The 18,052-nt window shown below is 36.2% G+C and overlaps 1 protein-coding gene across 1 annotated transcript in view; it reads right to left on the reverse strand.

The window, feature by feature from the left end:
• Nucleotides 1-12,515: 12,515 nt before the first annotated feature.
• Nucleotides 12,516-18,052, reverse strand: part of LOC127636013 (cotranscriptional regulator FAM172A homolog) — a 214,340-nt gene continuing 208,803 nt past the window's right edge. The window contains exon 11 of the mRNA XM_052116378.1: nucleotides 12,516-13,651. The gene's annotated coding sequence lies outside the window, so the exon portion shown is untranslated. The remainder of the gene's footprint in view (nucleotides 13,652-18,052) is intronic.

Raw genomic sequence — 18,052 nt, forward strand, 5'->3', positions numbered from 1 at the left:
GTCTATATACATATACAGTATATATATAATATACAACTTAAATAATATATAATCCAGCACATTTGTGTAGAATGTGTATTTACCTTAGATGGTTAATTATCACTTATTTTATTATCCAAATCAAGAGCTGGGTTAATAAAAAGGTAGAAAATGAACTAAATCGAACGCTTTATGTTCTGTCTGTCTGTCTGTCTGTCTGTCTGTCTGTCTGTCTATCTATCTATCTATCTCATCTCTGCTATCCTATCTCTGTCTACCCATCGTCTGCTGTACATGTCTAAATATTTCCTTTAAACAAACAACATAATTAGATAAACAAATATTTTAGGAACTGAGTCGTGGCAGACGGCCTGACAGGCTTGTTGAATTATGTTGTGGTTAATATCGTTGTAATTTAGTTTTTATTTGCCTAATTTCTCAGCATGACTTCCATTTTCTTTCATAATAAATGACTGAGGCGTTTTGTCGAGAGATATTTTTCATCCCCGTTATATAGACCGGGTCTTGACAGAGGCATTATCTCTTTTGCTCTAGTGTTAGTCCCTTTATCCTGCCTGTCTTGCCTATAGTTGTAACAATTTGTGCGTTTGATAAATTCATACGCATTCCCCCCAGTGCACTCCAACGTCGCGGAAAAACTCTGCTGTGAGTCTAAAAGTGAAAAGGGTGAAAGGACAGAGAATGCTAACTAAATAGGCAAAGTGTAAACACATATAGTTTATTAAGTGGGACCTTTTAGATGTTGGTGCATATATGTGTGTTAGGTGGTGGGGGCTACCCACAGGAATAAGAAACAGAAATTACCGTCAAGAGACTGACTTTACTCGACAATACTATATCAGCAAATATTATTGTTTTTGGAGGCTGTTGCCATTTTTCATGGCGTAGGCTAAACGTTTAAATGGGACGTTATTTGTTGGTGATGCATTGTTTTAAGGCCTAATACAGGGATACATGGAGGCGTATTCGTATTTAATAAGCCACATGCTTCATCATCGCACGAGCTGAAATGTGTGCGCGCTCACGTGTGTCGGTGTCTGTGTATGTTATAAAGATGGGGGTCGGTCGGGGACAGAAGTGTGTGTGTGTGTGTGTGTGTGTAGAGAGAGAGAGAGAGAGAGAGAGAGAGAGAGAGAGAGAGAGAGAGAGAGAGAGAGAGGTCATTCTTTCAGAGTGACCTGGCCCTACTCTTCAAATATAATCCCAAATTGTTCAGTATTTATCCGAATGTTAATTTTGTGTGGCATTCTGTCTATTAGAGATGTAAATGTGCCCCCCCATAACCGTAGGCTACCTACCTTAACACACTATGCACTCCCAAAAATCCCATCCACTGTAGAGATATCTCTGTGCAATATTTATCCCTGAAATTGTAGCCGCCTGCCACCCCCACAATTAATTTGCATTTGTTGATGATATCAATGAAGAATAGCAGGGATCCTATTTAGTTGTGGCAGGACTGGGGGAAGGTGGCTTATGCGGTCATAACTGGACAGAGTGGACGAAGACCCTGAGGTCAGCTGACCATTCAGTGCAAGGTGGTGGGAGGCGGAGGGGTCTGGAGAGGCTTATTTGAGGACGGGCGTGTATGAAAAGGAGTCAACCACAAAGCTCGTCATACTTCAAATACTCCCCATCACGTCTTCACTCTTCCTAACACTCAACGGCAAAAACTTAGGAGGAAAAGCTACACTCTACAGTAGAGTAATTTATCCAAGTTTGCTTTAGTTTTTTCAGACATAAACATGCACCAGGAGCCTAAATTCAAACCCATCCCTACATCCAAAATTCAGAACATAAAAAAAAAAACAAAACACTGATACTAGCCATTTTGGCGTGTGACTAGGAAAAAAATATTTGAAATCTATTAAAGCATCACAGTTTCTTTTTTTTATTTCAGTACAACACGTTTTCTAAAGCACTTTATTATTATTATTATTATTATTATTATTATTATTATTATTATTATTATTATTGAATAAAACGAAATACTTTTTTTTTTACGAATGCATGACAGCTGGAAATCTCATTCATTAAACAAGAAGCAAATTGCAAGAGAGATTGTGGGTGGCTAAATGTGGAAATGTTGAATGAGGCCTGTCGTCAAACGGCTCACTGAACCAGCTACAGCCAATCCGCATATGTACCATTCAATCATTTCAAGCTGGAGGAACAGGCCCGTGTTTTTAACGCAAAACTCATTTATTTGCGTCTATCACAAAACTGGTAAACTTATTTGTATAAATAAAAGCAGGGGAGAGTTACTGAATGGTCGGGATTTGTTTTCCACGGAGAGTAAAGGTATTATATAAAAAAATATATATATATATATATATATATATATATATATATATATATATATATATATATATATATATATATATATATAAGGGCTGTCCATTTAACGCGTTAATTAATTATATTAAAAAAATGACGCGAAAAAATAAATAAATAAGCTAGTATTCATGTCCCCAGACCATGATAAGGAATATTCCTTAGATCTGAGTAATTCAAGCTTGAAGTACCACCTGTTTTCTCCAGGGGGTAGTAAGCGAAACTTCAGCTGTTTGGGCAGCGCGGTTACACATAACAAACCGCACTCTCCGACAGAAGACAACACAAGATGAGAACACAGTTATTGCGTTCAAACACAGCTTGATGGAGCACAAATACGAATGCAGGGATCTCAAGACCTGTTTTTCTAAGCTTCAAACTATGCTTAACTTGACACATCTCGGACTGACTGACCAAATCAATTGCAAAATGGATTGGATGAACTGTCAGCCAATGAGAGGCAGATGCCATAAGTTCAGTATTATGGAAATAAACCAAATATTGCATAATAAAGGCACTTTTTGAATTGTCTTTTTAGTAACACTTTACAATAAGGTTCTACTTTATAATATTAATTAATGTTTTAGGTATCATTAACAAACAGTTAACAATATATTTATCACAGCATTTATTAATCTGTGTTAATATTATTTAAAAAAATAAAAATACAATAGTTGATTGTAAGTACATGTTAGTTCATAATTCATTTACTAATGTAAACAAACAACTTTTGATTTGAGAAATGTATTAGTATATGTTGAAATTAACTAAGATTAATACAAGCTTTAAAAGTATTGTTCATTGTTAGTTCATTTTAACTAATGTTATCAACTAATCTTAACTAATGGAACCCAATTGTAAAGTCTTACTGTCTTTTTTAATGCTTTACTGGTGTGCCACAATTATGTAATGCATTATCTATATTTTAATTTTTAATAATATATATTTTATTTATAATGATATAAATGTAACTATTTATAAGTATTTAATCATTATTTATTGAATTGTTGGTATTTGAGGGGCTTTTTAAGCAAATATGTATATATGCTATCAATTGTGATTCATTCGATTAATCAATCGGCATACCATGTAATTAATACAAAAAATTATTGATTGACAGCCCTAATATAGATAGATAGATAGATAGATAGATAGATAGATAGATAGATAGATAGATAGATAGATAGATAGATAGATAGATAGATAGATAGATAGATAGATAGATATTAATGTATGTATGAAAACAATAATTGAAAAAATTATAATATTAAAGTCTTATTATAATAATATTTTAAGCACACAGACAATTAGTTTCTTAAAATTCTGAAAACTTTTACAAAGCGTGGACCCTTAACATGGCATGAATAGTTGATCATCCCTGTAGATACTTTTTGGAACACTTTACATTCCAAACGCTGTTTTAAAGTAAAAATTCTGTGACGACTTCAAATGGTTCATATTAACAGTATTCGAGCTATGAAAACTTTGGGCATATTACTACTAATGTAATGATTATTATTATTCATACTATTATTATATTCTTGCAGTAGGCTGCAGTGGACATCTGCGATGGACATTTGTGTATGAGTTTCTAATCTGAAACTTTAATCTGCAACTCCAACTGACTTTATAAAACTAATACTTTATATATTAAAAAGCTGTACAGAATGCCTAAAGATAAGGGTGAAAAAATAGCTACCTACTGATCCATGGCATAATTGTCGTTCGTTTAGGCAGGTGAACAAGTATTGTACTGTATCAACATTTAAATATCCTCCATGGTTCAGGATAGTCCCTTCACAATATCATAAGTCTAAGGATATAGGCTAACCATCTTATGATAACGTTTGAGCATTTTACACATTTCCTCTCTTCCACATTATCATCATGAACAATTGTTATTTATTTATTTATGTATTTATATTTTGGTCAGAATATGCATGGACCTTAGTATAAGAAGTATATCGAAGAAAACGTTGTTTTAGATTCTTTCGATTTCTTTCAAGTGAGGAATCCTCTGAGGCTGGAGTTTCAGGCGGCTTTGTTTTTGTGCTCTGGTGTTCTCATGCCTTATTAGGGGACTTGTTTCTCCCTTTGTTTGCTAGATGGCGCTCTGTGTTCTGGGACCCTCTGTTTGAGGAATAAATCGGCCACAGTTTATTCCATTCCCGTTCGCTGTTGTCCATCCACAGTCCTTTTTATTGCTTTTTTCCTCGTCTTGTCCTTCACACTTGGGATTCGCGGAACTTATATTTGAATGTGCAGTGAAATAAATAAAAAATGTATGTGATCTACTTATGCGGTTAATTTGTAAATGTAATTGGATTGTGTAAGTTTGTGTTGACTGTTTCCTAGTATTTATAATTAGTGGCTATTATTATTATTTTTACTTCTCCAGAAATGAATATGATCATGCTTTTAAAAATAGGCCTATATATGATCATTTATGTAAGGATTTAGGATTTGGTAATTTAATTAGGCCTAATCTAAACCGTTTTTTTTTTTTTTTTTTTAATTCTATTTAAAAGAATCGATCGTGATATGTTTCAGCTATTATTTTGTACAATGAATATATGATTTCCATAAACTTCAAGTTGTACGCAGTTCACTCAGCAATATTTCAATGGGCTGCAGTGACAATTTCCATATTAAAATAAGACTTTATTCTGAAGACAATCGTTCTGCAATTTTTTCAAATCCTTAGTCTCGGTCGATTTTCTTCTCGAAAGGATCCCTGCGTCCGTTTGATCATTTGATGTTACATTTTATAAGGCACACAGATGTAAGGGGATTTATCCAAATGTTGTAAAACTCGCATTGTGATCTCAGAGTGTTAAGAAGATATATTGCAGCACTTACACTTTCTCTAAATGGTGGCTTGTCCATATTTGACGTTGATGAATGTGCCCACGACGTGAAGGACATTTAAAGATGTCTTTTAAATGTTATGCTAGACAGCTCAACGGACGATAAGGTGCACCAGTCCGATCAAGAGTCACTAAAATTACAAATACAAATTAAAATACGTTGTTTTCACAAAGGTGTTTTACACATTTTACAAGACAGCGAGGTAAGATGATCATAAATGCCAACACATAAGTATTTGTGCTGATCATCAGAACATGATTTATGTCATATATTCATATTTATCTCATGCAGTTTTCATGCGATTCACTTAGGTAATTAGTTTATTGCTTGTATGAGAAAGCACACAGTTTACTTTACTTTGGCACAATTTTATAACGTGATTAAAAACTGTTGATTTGTGGAAATACCCAGGCATGGCACATTCTTAAATTGATTTAGAGTCAGTTTACCCTAAACGGATTCTAGTCTATTCTATTCTAGTCTGAAAGTCTATTGAAATGTATTTGGAAATTTGGGGAAAAAGACATCCGTTCGACTTTCAAAATTGAAAATTAGCCAAAATAAACAAATAAAACTAATTTGAGATAAATATCCGATGTTATTTGAGTCTTACATTGGAAGACCCATAACTGATGTGTGTATACAATAATACTCATTGACCGTCCTTTGAAGGGATAATTAACGTTATGCGAATAGAACAGAATTTCTTGAATGAAAGCCACTGATATTACAGAATTTATAAGGAAATTCCACTTTATTGATTTTAAAGCTTTTTTGAATTTTTAGATTTAAAGCGACCTCAGGACAACACCAGCATGAGATAAAAGCGAAATCTAGGCTGAGAAACAGGTTGTTCTCGTGCTTGTGCAGTTGCTTGCTGTCAGGATAGTTAGCAATGTTCTAATATGGACGGTGGCTCCAGAGGCTCATCTCTTGGGGTTTTAATTAACAAGCTGTCTCAAAGCTGTGGAGATCCATCAAACAGCCTCTCCCCACACGCAAATCCCCCTTCCGTCAGAGCAGTCTCGCAGCCTCTTTGGCGTTCCTGGAGAGTTCTCTGTGACTCCCCATTCAGCTTTGTTCCTGTATGAACTCGCTTGCTTATCGTAATGTCAGATTACATCACTGCATACATAGTTCCTCTGTTTAACTTTGGGCTTGCGTTTGTATGGACTGTGAGTGAGGGAGCGTGTGTGCGCGCCTAAGGCAGACAGAGAGAGAGGGGAAAATATGAGACGTTTACTGGTGTCTTTATCTTATGCATAGCTAGAAGAACAGTGATAAAACACAGTTCTCTCTCTTCCCCTTTCTCCTTCACATACTCACCCACATAACTTGCACAACAGACAGGGGCGAGTTCAGGGTCAAGAGAGAGCGCTGTCCATGGTCCTATTCAGAGGTGCCTGGATGCTCTTATCAAATTAGACAGGACACGTTTCAAATCGATGCCATCGCCTGTATCAGGAGACTGCCAACGGTTTACAACCTTTAACAAGCCACACTGACAGTCAGTCCTCCAAGCGCATATACACATCTCTGTCACGGTGATGCAGCAATCATGCCCGCTAATGGACGGAGAAGACAGGGTGAGATAACACACTTGATAACAGGTGATGCTGATATGATCTGAATCATGTTAGGAAGATCGCACGTGGTCAAACGCGCGAGTTTCCTTTCAGAAAGCGAATGAATGGTTGAGCAACTATTATGAATTGATAAAGCCTATATTAGCTGTTTTGTCTACAACCTTGAGCTCATTTGAATTTTTCGTTTTATTTGTATTACTTTTCTTGTAATCAGTAACAAAGGCTAGATGTTAACTTGTTTTTCACATACTTGTCGATTTATATATAATCGAATAAAAACGAATAAAGCTAGTGTGTTTGTATTTATATTTTCGCAACAAGTCATATAAATTATTTGACGCATTGTTGAATCGCATTTCGTTCAGCCCACTTTGTTTATATAAGGAAAACATGGTTTGCTCCGTTAACTTATTACATTTATTCCCCAACGATAAACCTAAAGACTCTATGGGAGCCGATACACCAAAATACCCAATGGAAGACAAAATACATACGTGAATTACATGGAAACATTTGTATCTCACTAATGGCATTTTTTTTTTTTTTTTTTTTTGATTTCCTTCATGCAAATATGTTTGAAGGCAGTTTTCTTCTAGCAGGATACTTTTAATCACTGCAGGGATGTGCTGTATTTCTAATTCCCTTAACATGAATATTATTAAAGTTTTGTTGCCTCGAACAGTAGTTAATTAGCTTAACAGGTAGCCCAGCAGGTCCTTTTTTCACATTTCTGATCGTAACATGTGGATAAATATAGATTGAAGTCAAATAACTTTAAACAAAGATTAAACGGAATGACCCTGTGTGTGTGCGTGCGTGCTTCTGTGTGTGCGTGCGTGCGCGCGTGTGTGTGTGTGTATTATATGTTCCCTAATTTGTTATTCGATTTGCCTTTCTATTCATTCCGACGTTTACGACAGATATCCCTCAAAAACACTGAAAATTATATATTTTAACTCTCATAATTGCTTTAACTTTTTGAACGTTATTGCGCAGCCTCGGGTAGGTATTGACATTTAGGATTATGCAACAGGAAGTGCTGTTTGATCTTCCTTATGTAGTGGAAACCACGTCACTCTCTCAGTGACAGGTTTGCTTTAGGGGATTCGCCTAAAACAATAATACAGACCTATTGTTCTTTTGTTGACTTAAAAGACGATCTGGGCACGTTTCATCCGCCATCGATATGACAGACCACGTCACACGCACATCATTCTCATCAAATGTTTACGCTGTCAGCTGTCATGTACGCTGGCGTTAAATCTGGGTGGCGTTTTTCATCCTGGATGCTGATTCAGATGGAGACATAAAAGAACAGGTAGTGAATGGAAGGACAGTGCAGTGGCGGTTGTCAGGGAGATGAGACAGTATAGCAGTCTATTCTGTATGAACAGTTCTTTGCACAGCACAGAGTGACGGCACAGATTTTAGATGAACGTGAGTGTACAGCCACGAATCGAGTCAAATCACATGGCCATGGTGAACAATTAATGAATACCACCTCCATGCATTTCTATGCGATATATATCAAACATTCACACTCATCCTACCCACCTTGTTGCCTGTCAGGCTGTTTTTAACGGCAGACCGTCAGACGGGCACCTCTGCGGCCCTACTAATTTGAGTTCATTGGATGGCAATAACTTAATTTAAAACCTTATCTTTTGGGGCGTTTCTTAATGAGGATGCACAGCCGAGGCGATTATGTCTGCGTGGTGCAATAACGCACCGGTTATTCAGATGGGAACAACCAGCACCGCGCACCAATGTGTTTAGCCTCCAAGGATCCCGTTAAGCTTGATGAGACTCATCTATAATGTGTGATTGGATATCAGGGTACCCTCTTTCCATCATATAAGCTTCTGACTAGAAATAACCATGTGCAATTGACTTTCCTGACTAAAGAGGCCTTCAACCGTTCCACCATCGCCACATCACAGGGGATGACGTTGAGAGTGGTTCGCAAATAGAGTTTTACTGCACTGTTGTCTGGTTTCATTGAAAAGGCCTCTTGTTGTTTAGAGAGGATCAGGTTTTATCGTATCCTAACCCTGGGTCCTTGGATATCACGGTGACCCGCTTGGCACCCTATGTGGGAATTCCATCCCTAGCTGTAAAATGACAGGTTGTAAGGCTCAGAGCGCTCCGGTTACTATATATGACCTTAACCAAGCGATTTAAGTCCAGGTCTTCTGGCCCTTGCTCTTAAAGCCCCCCATTAAGAACTGAGTGGCGAAAGAGGGTTTTGGACAAGACATATGGAGAGGTGTGTAGGCCTACCACATCATGGTTAACTGTGACTGTTCGCTTAGTTTTCAGACCTAAATTGCAAATGTTACGTTCTTATTTTATCCCAAAACTATTTGACGTATTTGCAACCAAAACTCTGTTCCTCTAATAATAATAATAATAATAATAATAATAACAATAATAATACATTATTAGAATTCTAGTTGTTAATTGCTGTAAACAGTATTAAATACAATTTGATTTAACAGTCATATTTAATTCTTAACTCCACAAAGCCTTCGAAGTTCAGTACAAACAACTGCTTTTAGTGTGAAAATACAACAATGGTAATTACATAATAAATACACACATATATATATATAAGTGTCCGCAAAAGGACACACACACATATATATATATATATATATATATATATATATATATATATATATATATATATATATATATATGTGTGTGTGTGTGTGTGTGTGTGTCCTTTTGCGTCATAGCAAGGGGCGTTACATCAAAGGATACAAACGTTTTTTTGGTAGGTGGACCCCGAAAACAGTGCGGATTTATTCGTTGTCCTGTTTCATGACACATAACATCTTTGAAAGGAATTTATGTTTGGATAAACGTGCAATCGAACACAATAATCGTTCTGGTGCTTTATCGTCATTCCCTTTCATCGCGTACGCTGAATTCAGGACGTTATTCTATGACCTAGACTGAAATCATTTTATACGGGTGTCTGCTCATTTTGTTGAATTTCAGAGTCCGTTTATCACTGTCCAAGCAAGAGCAGTGCAATATTTATCCGGATTCTCCCCCCTGTTTTATTGTATTTATTATTATTTTTCTTACGGATCTGCCGGCATGTTAAATTAAGCACCTGGGATCCCAGGATGTATGAGACAACTACAATTATTCTCAAAATGCCATTACACAGTAATAAGCAAGAATAGTACTGTTTCCAAAAACACTGCATAGCAACACAGGACAAAATCAATCTTTGTGTTTTTGCCTTCTTGCATGCCATGTCGTCCTCAGATGTAACTTAATAAAAGTTGTCGTCCCTTTCCCCGTTAAGAAAGAAAAGTGTGATCCATTTTGTGTAATCAAATGTGGGCTATTCGATTTCACGCACACTTTGTACATGTAATTTTTTTTTTAGAATTGAAGACAGAAGGGGGGACAGAAAACTGGAAGCCGTTGCCCAGTACTGTGTGGCGTGATCACCCCAAAACATCACCCACTCTCACGCGGTGATGACACATTAATGGAGTTCTTTCGCGCGAGGAAGCGTGACTTCAGGGAGCCAAGGTGTTCGTGTGGGTGGGTGGGAAAGGTTGTGTGGGCCATGTGTGTTATATTAACTAATTACAATCAATCGAAAAGAGACAGTGAGGCAGGGATGTGAGAAATGAAGAGAGAGAGAGAGAGAGAGAGAGAGAGAGAGAGAGAGAGAGAGAGAATATGAGAACAATAATTATTATTTGAGTTTTTTTTCTTCTTCTCCAGGACACAATAAAACATTGATTGTTGCAGTTTGCTGACCCGTAAAATTTGGGGACTAGATTTCCCTTCAGAACGAGCACATAATTATGCAAATAGAGATCTGACAGCGATTTGGTGTAGTACACCGGAAGGTCCTGGAGGAGTGACGGTCCGGCTTCAGCAAGTGCTCCACTCTTTGAGAATAGTTCATATTTGGCGGCGCGAGAGAGTATGGGAGGAGACGAGAGCGCGCGTGACAACTATCAATCAAGGATTTCATAGACCTCAAAAACAATGAGGTTTTTGTAGTCAAGTGTAATTTTCATGAAAGGGAGTGTTATAAGATATATATATATAAAATGCCACATTGATTAACGTTTAATAGATAGGCCTACATTTTAAGAGATAAAAAAATAATGTCCAGGTATGTTCAATGCTAATATAGTTATAAGTGGAACCTGAACAGCCAACTAAATGCAAGTTATTTATTTTATTTTATAATCAGCTTCACATTAGGCCTATTTTATTTTGGCTCGACACTTTTCTCTTTCGTGCCAAAATTTCAGTTTTTCTCAAAACTTGTCGTAATTTCGGCTGTAATTGTAAGTTAAGGTCTATGTCAGTCAGTTCATCCGATACTTTGCTGTCTTTTGACTGACACTTTTTTTGGTTAACATTGGTCTCATTGTAAAGGCCTGGGCTCGATCTAGACATAAATATCAGCTTTCGTGATAGAGTTCCACAGCTGTTACGTGAGAAGAACGACTCATTCTCCGAGCAGGCTCACCTTCCCTGGGAACAGAGCTGAGAGGAGAGCCGCTGGAGCAACAGGCTTTATCGGGCTCGGAGGATCTTCCTCCGTCAGGTTGAACTTTAACCCGATAACTTCTTGGGTTGAAAGTGATGCCTTTACGATCATTACGTTGTAAATAAGAGTAGCCTGTGCATTGGTGTCTTTAAGTGCAAGGGCAGATATCAATCTGCTTGCAAAGGTTTCGCTTCAAACGTGGTGCATATTATTTTGCAACTGTTTTTTATTTTGCATGTATAATTATGTATAAGCCTTTGCTTGTTTTATGCATAAAAAATTCGATTGGAAATAATAGTATTACATACAACGATCAACTGCATAATTTCATAAATCATTTTATTTTATAACAGCATTTATGGAGATCATTATTACACTCAAATAACATGGATACTTGAACATGGGTGATCGGGGGAAACATTCAAAGACGAAAGATTAACATATTGTAATGATATATGAACAATCACCCAGAAAAAAAGTAAATTAGCTTTCAAATCTGGTTAAAATGTCCCGACCACGAAAGATATTAGCATAGTAAATTAACAAATCATCTTGCATAAAGAATACTCATTTCAGTTGTGCAGCAAACAACACATCCCTTCAGAGTGAGAATTTCTCAATAAAAATCTAGAAACGTTTAGATAAAAATATTAATCATTACTTTTTAAAATGTGTCTTAATTTGCAAATCAGTTATATTTTCGATTTGATTTAAGGCTGAACTTATCACGAGCGAAATATTCACATATGGCTTGTCATTCTACACTAGGAAAATAAAATCAAGAGAACATTGTGTGTGTAGGAAACAATATTGGAACTGGAGCTGAACACTTGTAAAGTAGCCCATTATGTATTGAACACACAGTATAGTTTATTAGTAGCAATCAAATAATTATTTGCAAGTATATTAAAAGTTTAAATTCAAATCACCTGTAAAAACTTCAGTATAGTATCTGGGGGCTGGAATTTCTTCAACAAAAAAAAAAAAAAAAAAACAATATATATATATATATATATATATATATATATATATATATATATATATATATATATATATATGTATGTACATATATACATATATATACAATGGACATATTTTAAGCATATATATACTTGACTTGACATATATATATATATATATATATATCAAGTCAAAGTCAAGTATATATATGCTTAAAATATGTCCATTGTCCACATTAGAGATCTAAATAATAACTAATGCCACAATATTACTAAAAAGCCTTTTACTTGAAGATTAATTTTAAACCCCAAAAACAGAGTGATCGGTTGACATGTCAGAGTGACATATTTTAAGCCTCCACTAATACCATATTGTCCTGGAGACACTGTCTCTAAGGCATTAAAACATGAGGCTGAATAGTCACAGGCTCTGAAATAAGGGACAAGTTATATGGGCAAACATCTAAAAGAAGGGCTTTCATACTTTGAATAGCATTAAATCTCTCAGATCCTGCCACAGGAAGGGCTCCACAGATACTCTCAGACTGCTGAACTGACATATCTGCTCTGTTAGAGGGAGATATTCCTAAAATTCATGCTCACACAAGGTTTTAAGGGATTTAAAAACATCATTCTTATTCTAGTCTTAAGATTTGAGTTTGCAAGTTGCTTTTTCCCCTGTTGAAGTGTCATTATATGTACTGAACAAACAACCTGAAAGCCTTTGTCATCTTAAGTAGAATGTTCCTAAAGACTCCAATAACACAAATGCATGAGAGACCCCAGGCAAAGAAAATACTGGAGGAAATCAAAGAGCTAAACTCAGAGATGCTAAGACTTGAAGGCAGGCACTAGGACCTATGCAACATGTATGTGTGCAGGTGCTTCCCAGGCATTAGCTCAGTTTCTGACAATGTAAGGATAATTAGAGGTACATCAAGAGGTGGTGTGCGGCGCCGCCTGTCAGCCTTAATCTGGCCACTGATGATGCTCCACACAGCGGCCCACAGGAGGCACAAGCAGTGAAGCCATATTGCTTTGACAGTTGCACTCATCCGGAAGTAATGCAAAACGCTATTCTGATGAATACAGGCTGACCCTGCACTCATAAGAGTCAGACAATGTGCTGTGAGGAATAATTCAAGGAGGAATATTTTTCATATAAAGGATAGAGGTAAAAAGAATGAAAGAGCCTAAGCTCTTTGATTTTTTAATGTTCTTCTATAAGTCTTCTTGCATTATACGTTGGGTGCTGCGTGTGTTAACTGGGCTTGAGGAGGTCTCGTCCTTGTGATCCTTCAGGGCATTGCAGAAGAACTTGAAGATGGAGTGGAAGCTTCTCCATGATGTTAACTCATGTTTCTCAGTACCTGCAAAACAGCAAGTCCACACACACACACACACACACACACACACACACACACACACACACACACACACACACACACACACACACACACACACACACATAAAATCAGGATAGACATGCTAACCGAGAATAAATCAAAGAAGATACAGACATAAGAACAGTGTATACATACACTATTCAAATCTTTAGCCACATTTAAATGGGGGAATGAATCCCCTAGAACTTTGCTCCGCATTTGAACTGAATGCAGAATTATTTTAGTATGTTGATAGAGTCTTATTCATCCTATCTGCCAACAACCAAGAAAAACTGTGTCCAGGTGTACCTATGAGAATTGGTGCTGTTTTTAAGGCAAAAATTGTAACAACAAATATTGATTTAGCTTTCTTATGTTTACTGGACTTTGAAAGACATAAATTAATACATGAAAACTATTCATGCCAATATTTTTGAAGACATCCTCACTATGCACCATTTTTCACAAGTGCCTAAAACTTCTGCACAGTCCTGTACATTTTAACAAACTCTTCCTACAGAGGTCTCTTAGGCCTTACATTTAGGGATTGATATCTGTTGAGCCTTCATACTTTATATAGTTAATATACAAATGTCTGTTGCCTGATAAGTTAAATGAAAGACATTTGCTCTTTCTACACTACATTAGCACTGCTGTACATTTCAGTACATAGTTTTCCATCTATTTACATGTTCATAAACTTAGGAACAGTGGCAGATTACATGTTTCTCTCTGAGCTAGATAAACCTATCAGTTAATCCACAAAAAGGCTCAGTTTTCCGTCTGTGGCAGCAGGTTAAAGAATTCCCATGTTTGGGTCATTGAATCCAGGTGAAGTGACATGTACACCTCAAGTCCTCATCAGACCTTTCAAGAAGTCCCACAATAGCCTTTTACAGACCTCATAATACAGTACTTTGGGACAGGTAGTGTATGGCATGAAAGCACCAGAGAGGTAAATTTGTTCTTCTTATTGTGCTATTTGTGAGAAACTTCGCTAGACTGATTCCACACTGAACCATTCACAACAAACTGCATATAGCTTAAAGCGTACAACTGCCTTGATATATGTCTGCAGCACTTTGTGAAGAACAAAGAGGATCAGACTGATGGAGTTTTCCCCTTCAATCACTATTTGTCTTTCTTTCCCTCTGCATTGCAACTGGTGCATGAACTTGCCCGGAGGGATCCAATTAAAGACTGACTGTAAGGCCCATGCAAAAAGTGTACTCAGATGGCCATGATATTGACCTCCATGCTTATAACATTGACCCCTGTCTGGGCAGTATTGATGAAGATAGCTGTGGAGGGATGGGAAAGTCATGTGTGTGTGATGGTCGAGCCTTCAGTTCTTCTAGCTTGGCCAATGATCAGTGCCTGAGGTCAGGTTTACCAAGCTGGCGATCAGCGAGTCAATACCTGCTGCCCAAATAATCTCTTTAGCAGTGTAGGTCCTGGCACAACACCACTCTAGAGGAGAAGACATTGCCTCCACTGCTCTTATTTATAATTCATACCCAATTTGGAGCACACAGCCTTTACTTTCCCTCCATTCCAGCCTTCCTTCACCTCTTCCAACTAACCTTTATATTTGTCTCTCTTTCTCTGTGTTTTTTTACAGTAACCTTTAATGGCGAAGGCTTCACTTTTTGTTACCTTGAACTGGTGGTGAACCCTGATCGACGAGAGCGACTCATACTGATCCCAGGCACGGGGTCAGCTACAGTGCGTCTCTGAGCAGATATGCAAATGCAGCAGGCCCCTGTGGTGACCCTGCAGGAGCTCCGCCCCTGCCAGCAACATCACCTTTGATGAGGGTTCACAGGCATGCCTCACTAATGACCCTTTATTACTCTACCTTGCCATTTCTTAATTGCCAAGATGTGTTGAGTGTAATCAATAGTGTGTGTGTCACGCTGAGTCTAAGTTATGTCATTCGGTCACATAGACACACACAGAGTGGGAAGGAAGACAGCCATGTCCAGCCAGCCTGCAAATTAAATAAATGCCTTAAGATGTGGCCATCGATTAAAGTTAATCTTACTATAAAAAAAGTGATGTCAACCTCATAGAAGTAGGAAAGAATTCTTTTGTTATTTTTGCTTCTAATTTTAGTTGTCTTTTTTTTTTTCAAAGGCTATTCTATTTGAATGGGTGATTTTATTTTTTTGAAAGGAGGATTTCCAGATTTCCAGGAAGAAAATCAGTATTTTAGTTTTGGAATAAATGTGTTGTTTTCCCAAATGTATTAGCTGGTAAATGAACTTCTGCATGTTTGTGCCATGAAAAAGAAAAAGAGTTGGCTACAGTAAAAACAAATATATCATTGTATTTGAACAATGATGTATTTCACAACTTCGGGCCTTTCACGAGCCAGGGGTTGATTTTCATCTAAATTAAGAGATTTCAACTTTTTATTTTTGTTATTTGAGGGTCTCATTAAAACTGAATTGAATTATTTTAACTATACTTTCATCATTTATTTTTGCTACTTTTCAAATGCCTTTTATTTTGTACAGATTTGTCTGTTTTTGACTTGTCCCAGACCCAGACTTTTTATATTACACTATGAAAATCCTTGATAGAAACAAATTGTTACATGTATAAACTATGATATTCTCAACAAAGAGTGAAATGAACAAACCATTTCAATATTTATTAAGTCATTTCCACCACACCAAAATGTTTTGCCCAAGTCAATTTTTTTAAGTGTACTCAAGTGATTCAACAAAAGTGTCAGTGAAGATTGTGCTTGAGATATAATATGAGCATGCTGAGCATGAAATAAGTGATGTTTGAAGAAAAAAGAAAATTCACTTGTGAGCAGGGTACATTTAATGCTGTCATTTCCAATCAATTTTGCCAACGTATGCAAAAAGTGTGAAAATTATTATTTGTTTGTATTTAGGATATATAAAATGTTAGCTATGAAATAAGCCTCATCAAAACAAATGAGATGGACATTTTATTTCAGAAACTTTTAAAATGTAATTTCCATTTCCACCGCAGAATTAAATTAAACAAAATACAGAATTTGGAATGTGATGAAAATGACACTGAGCTGGGAATTTTCATTACTTTCCAAATGAATCAAGGTAAAAAAAAAATATATATATATATATATAGAAAATTGATGGAGCAAAATAATTTGTGCAAAAATAAATAATTATGGAAGGTTGTTTTGATTAAAATTCAGTAAAAAAAGTGGTGATGTTTCAAAAACATTTAGCATTTATTACATCTCAAGTATTCTATAAACAAACTAATCTCTATTATGATTGGAAGAGTCAATGTGAGCCCACATTGAACATTTTTCATAACAAATCTATTCCCCCCATTTAAGAAAAGAAAATGGTTTAATAGGGGCCTTTAGTCCCTGCAAATACTATCCTTTCACTTATTGGACAGCTACTGAAAAATGTTTGATTTAAAGACTTTAAGCATAAATGATAAATACTGTAAGTATTTTGTCTCAAAATAAATGCATTCATTTCAGGGATTTTCAATATAAATGTGCAACATTTAAAAAAATTATTAGATAAAATTACCTCAAAATCAACCTATAGAGATCACACACAAAGACTTCATGGAACAGGAAAATTGTGCAATTGTGCAGTATAGTGACAAACATCTTTAGAAAAGTGCTGTGGTAGTTTCTGTTGCTATTTTTTTATTTTGAAAGAAAATAAAATCAATGGAGCCTTTTACCCCATTGTAACCTATATACACAGAAGTCAACATAGTTAAAAGTGCCTTAATATAAAGAGCAAAATATATATATATATATATATAATGTATTATTTTGTTATACATTTTTATACATTTTTTTATATATATAAAGAGAGAGAGAGAGAGAGAGAGAGAGAGAGAGCGAGAGAGAGAGAGAGAACATTGACATGAGTAGTTTTTAAGTAGAAGATACTTGCTTCTTGCTTCTGAAAACTTGAAAATACAGTGAGACCAGAATTCTCATCAAAGATATATATTACATAGTAGAAAAATCACATACAATTAAAATATAACTTATATTGACAGATTAAACAGATAAAATCAAATAAAATTGCATTAACAATAATGCTGTGCTCTCTGTAAGCAGCATAATTATGTTTTCTCAGTTGTTTGAATTCTAAATGTGTAACTGTGCAATTAGAGAAAGAGTTGCACCTTTTGAACTAATTTGAGTGAAGACTTCCCAGCAGACAGGCTGTCATTTACAAGACCCTGACCAATTCCCCACACAGTCACACACCCCTCAAAACATCGTCATGTGGACCTGCTAACCTTGGGAAAATATTTTGAGTACCACAACAGTGTAACGCTTAGTTCACATGTTTTCGTACCACTTCGCTTTGCACACGTTCATTTCCCCTCTCACTTTAAGTTATT

Source organism: Xyrauchen texanus, chromosome 4 (genome assembly GCF_025860055.1).
Source record: "Xyrauchen texanus isolate HMW12.3.18 chromosome 4, RBS_HiC_50CHRs, whole genome shotgun sequence".
Taxonomy (NCBI): domain Eukaryota; kingdom Metazoa; phylum Chordata; class Actinopteri; order Cypriniformes; family Catostomidae; genus Xyrauchen; species Xyrauchen texanus.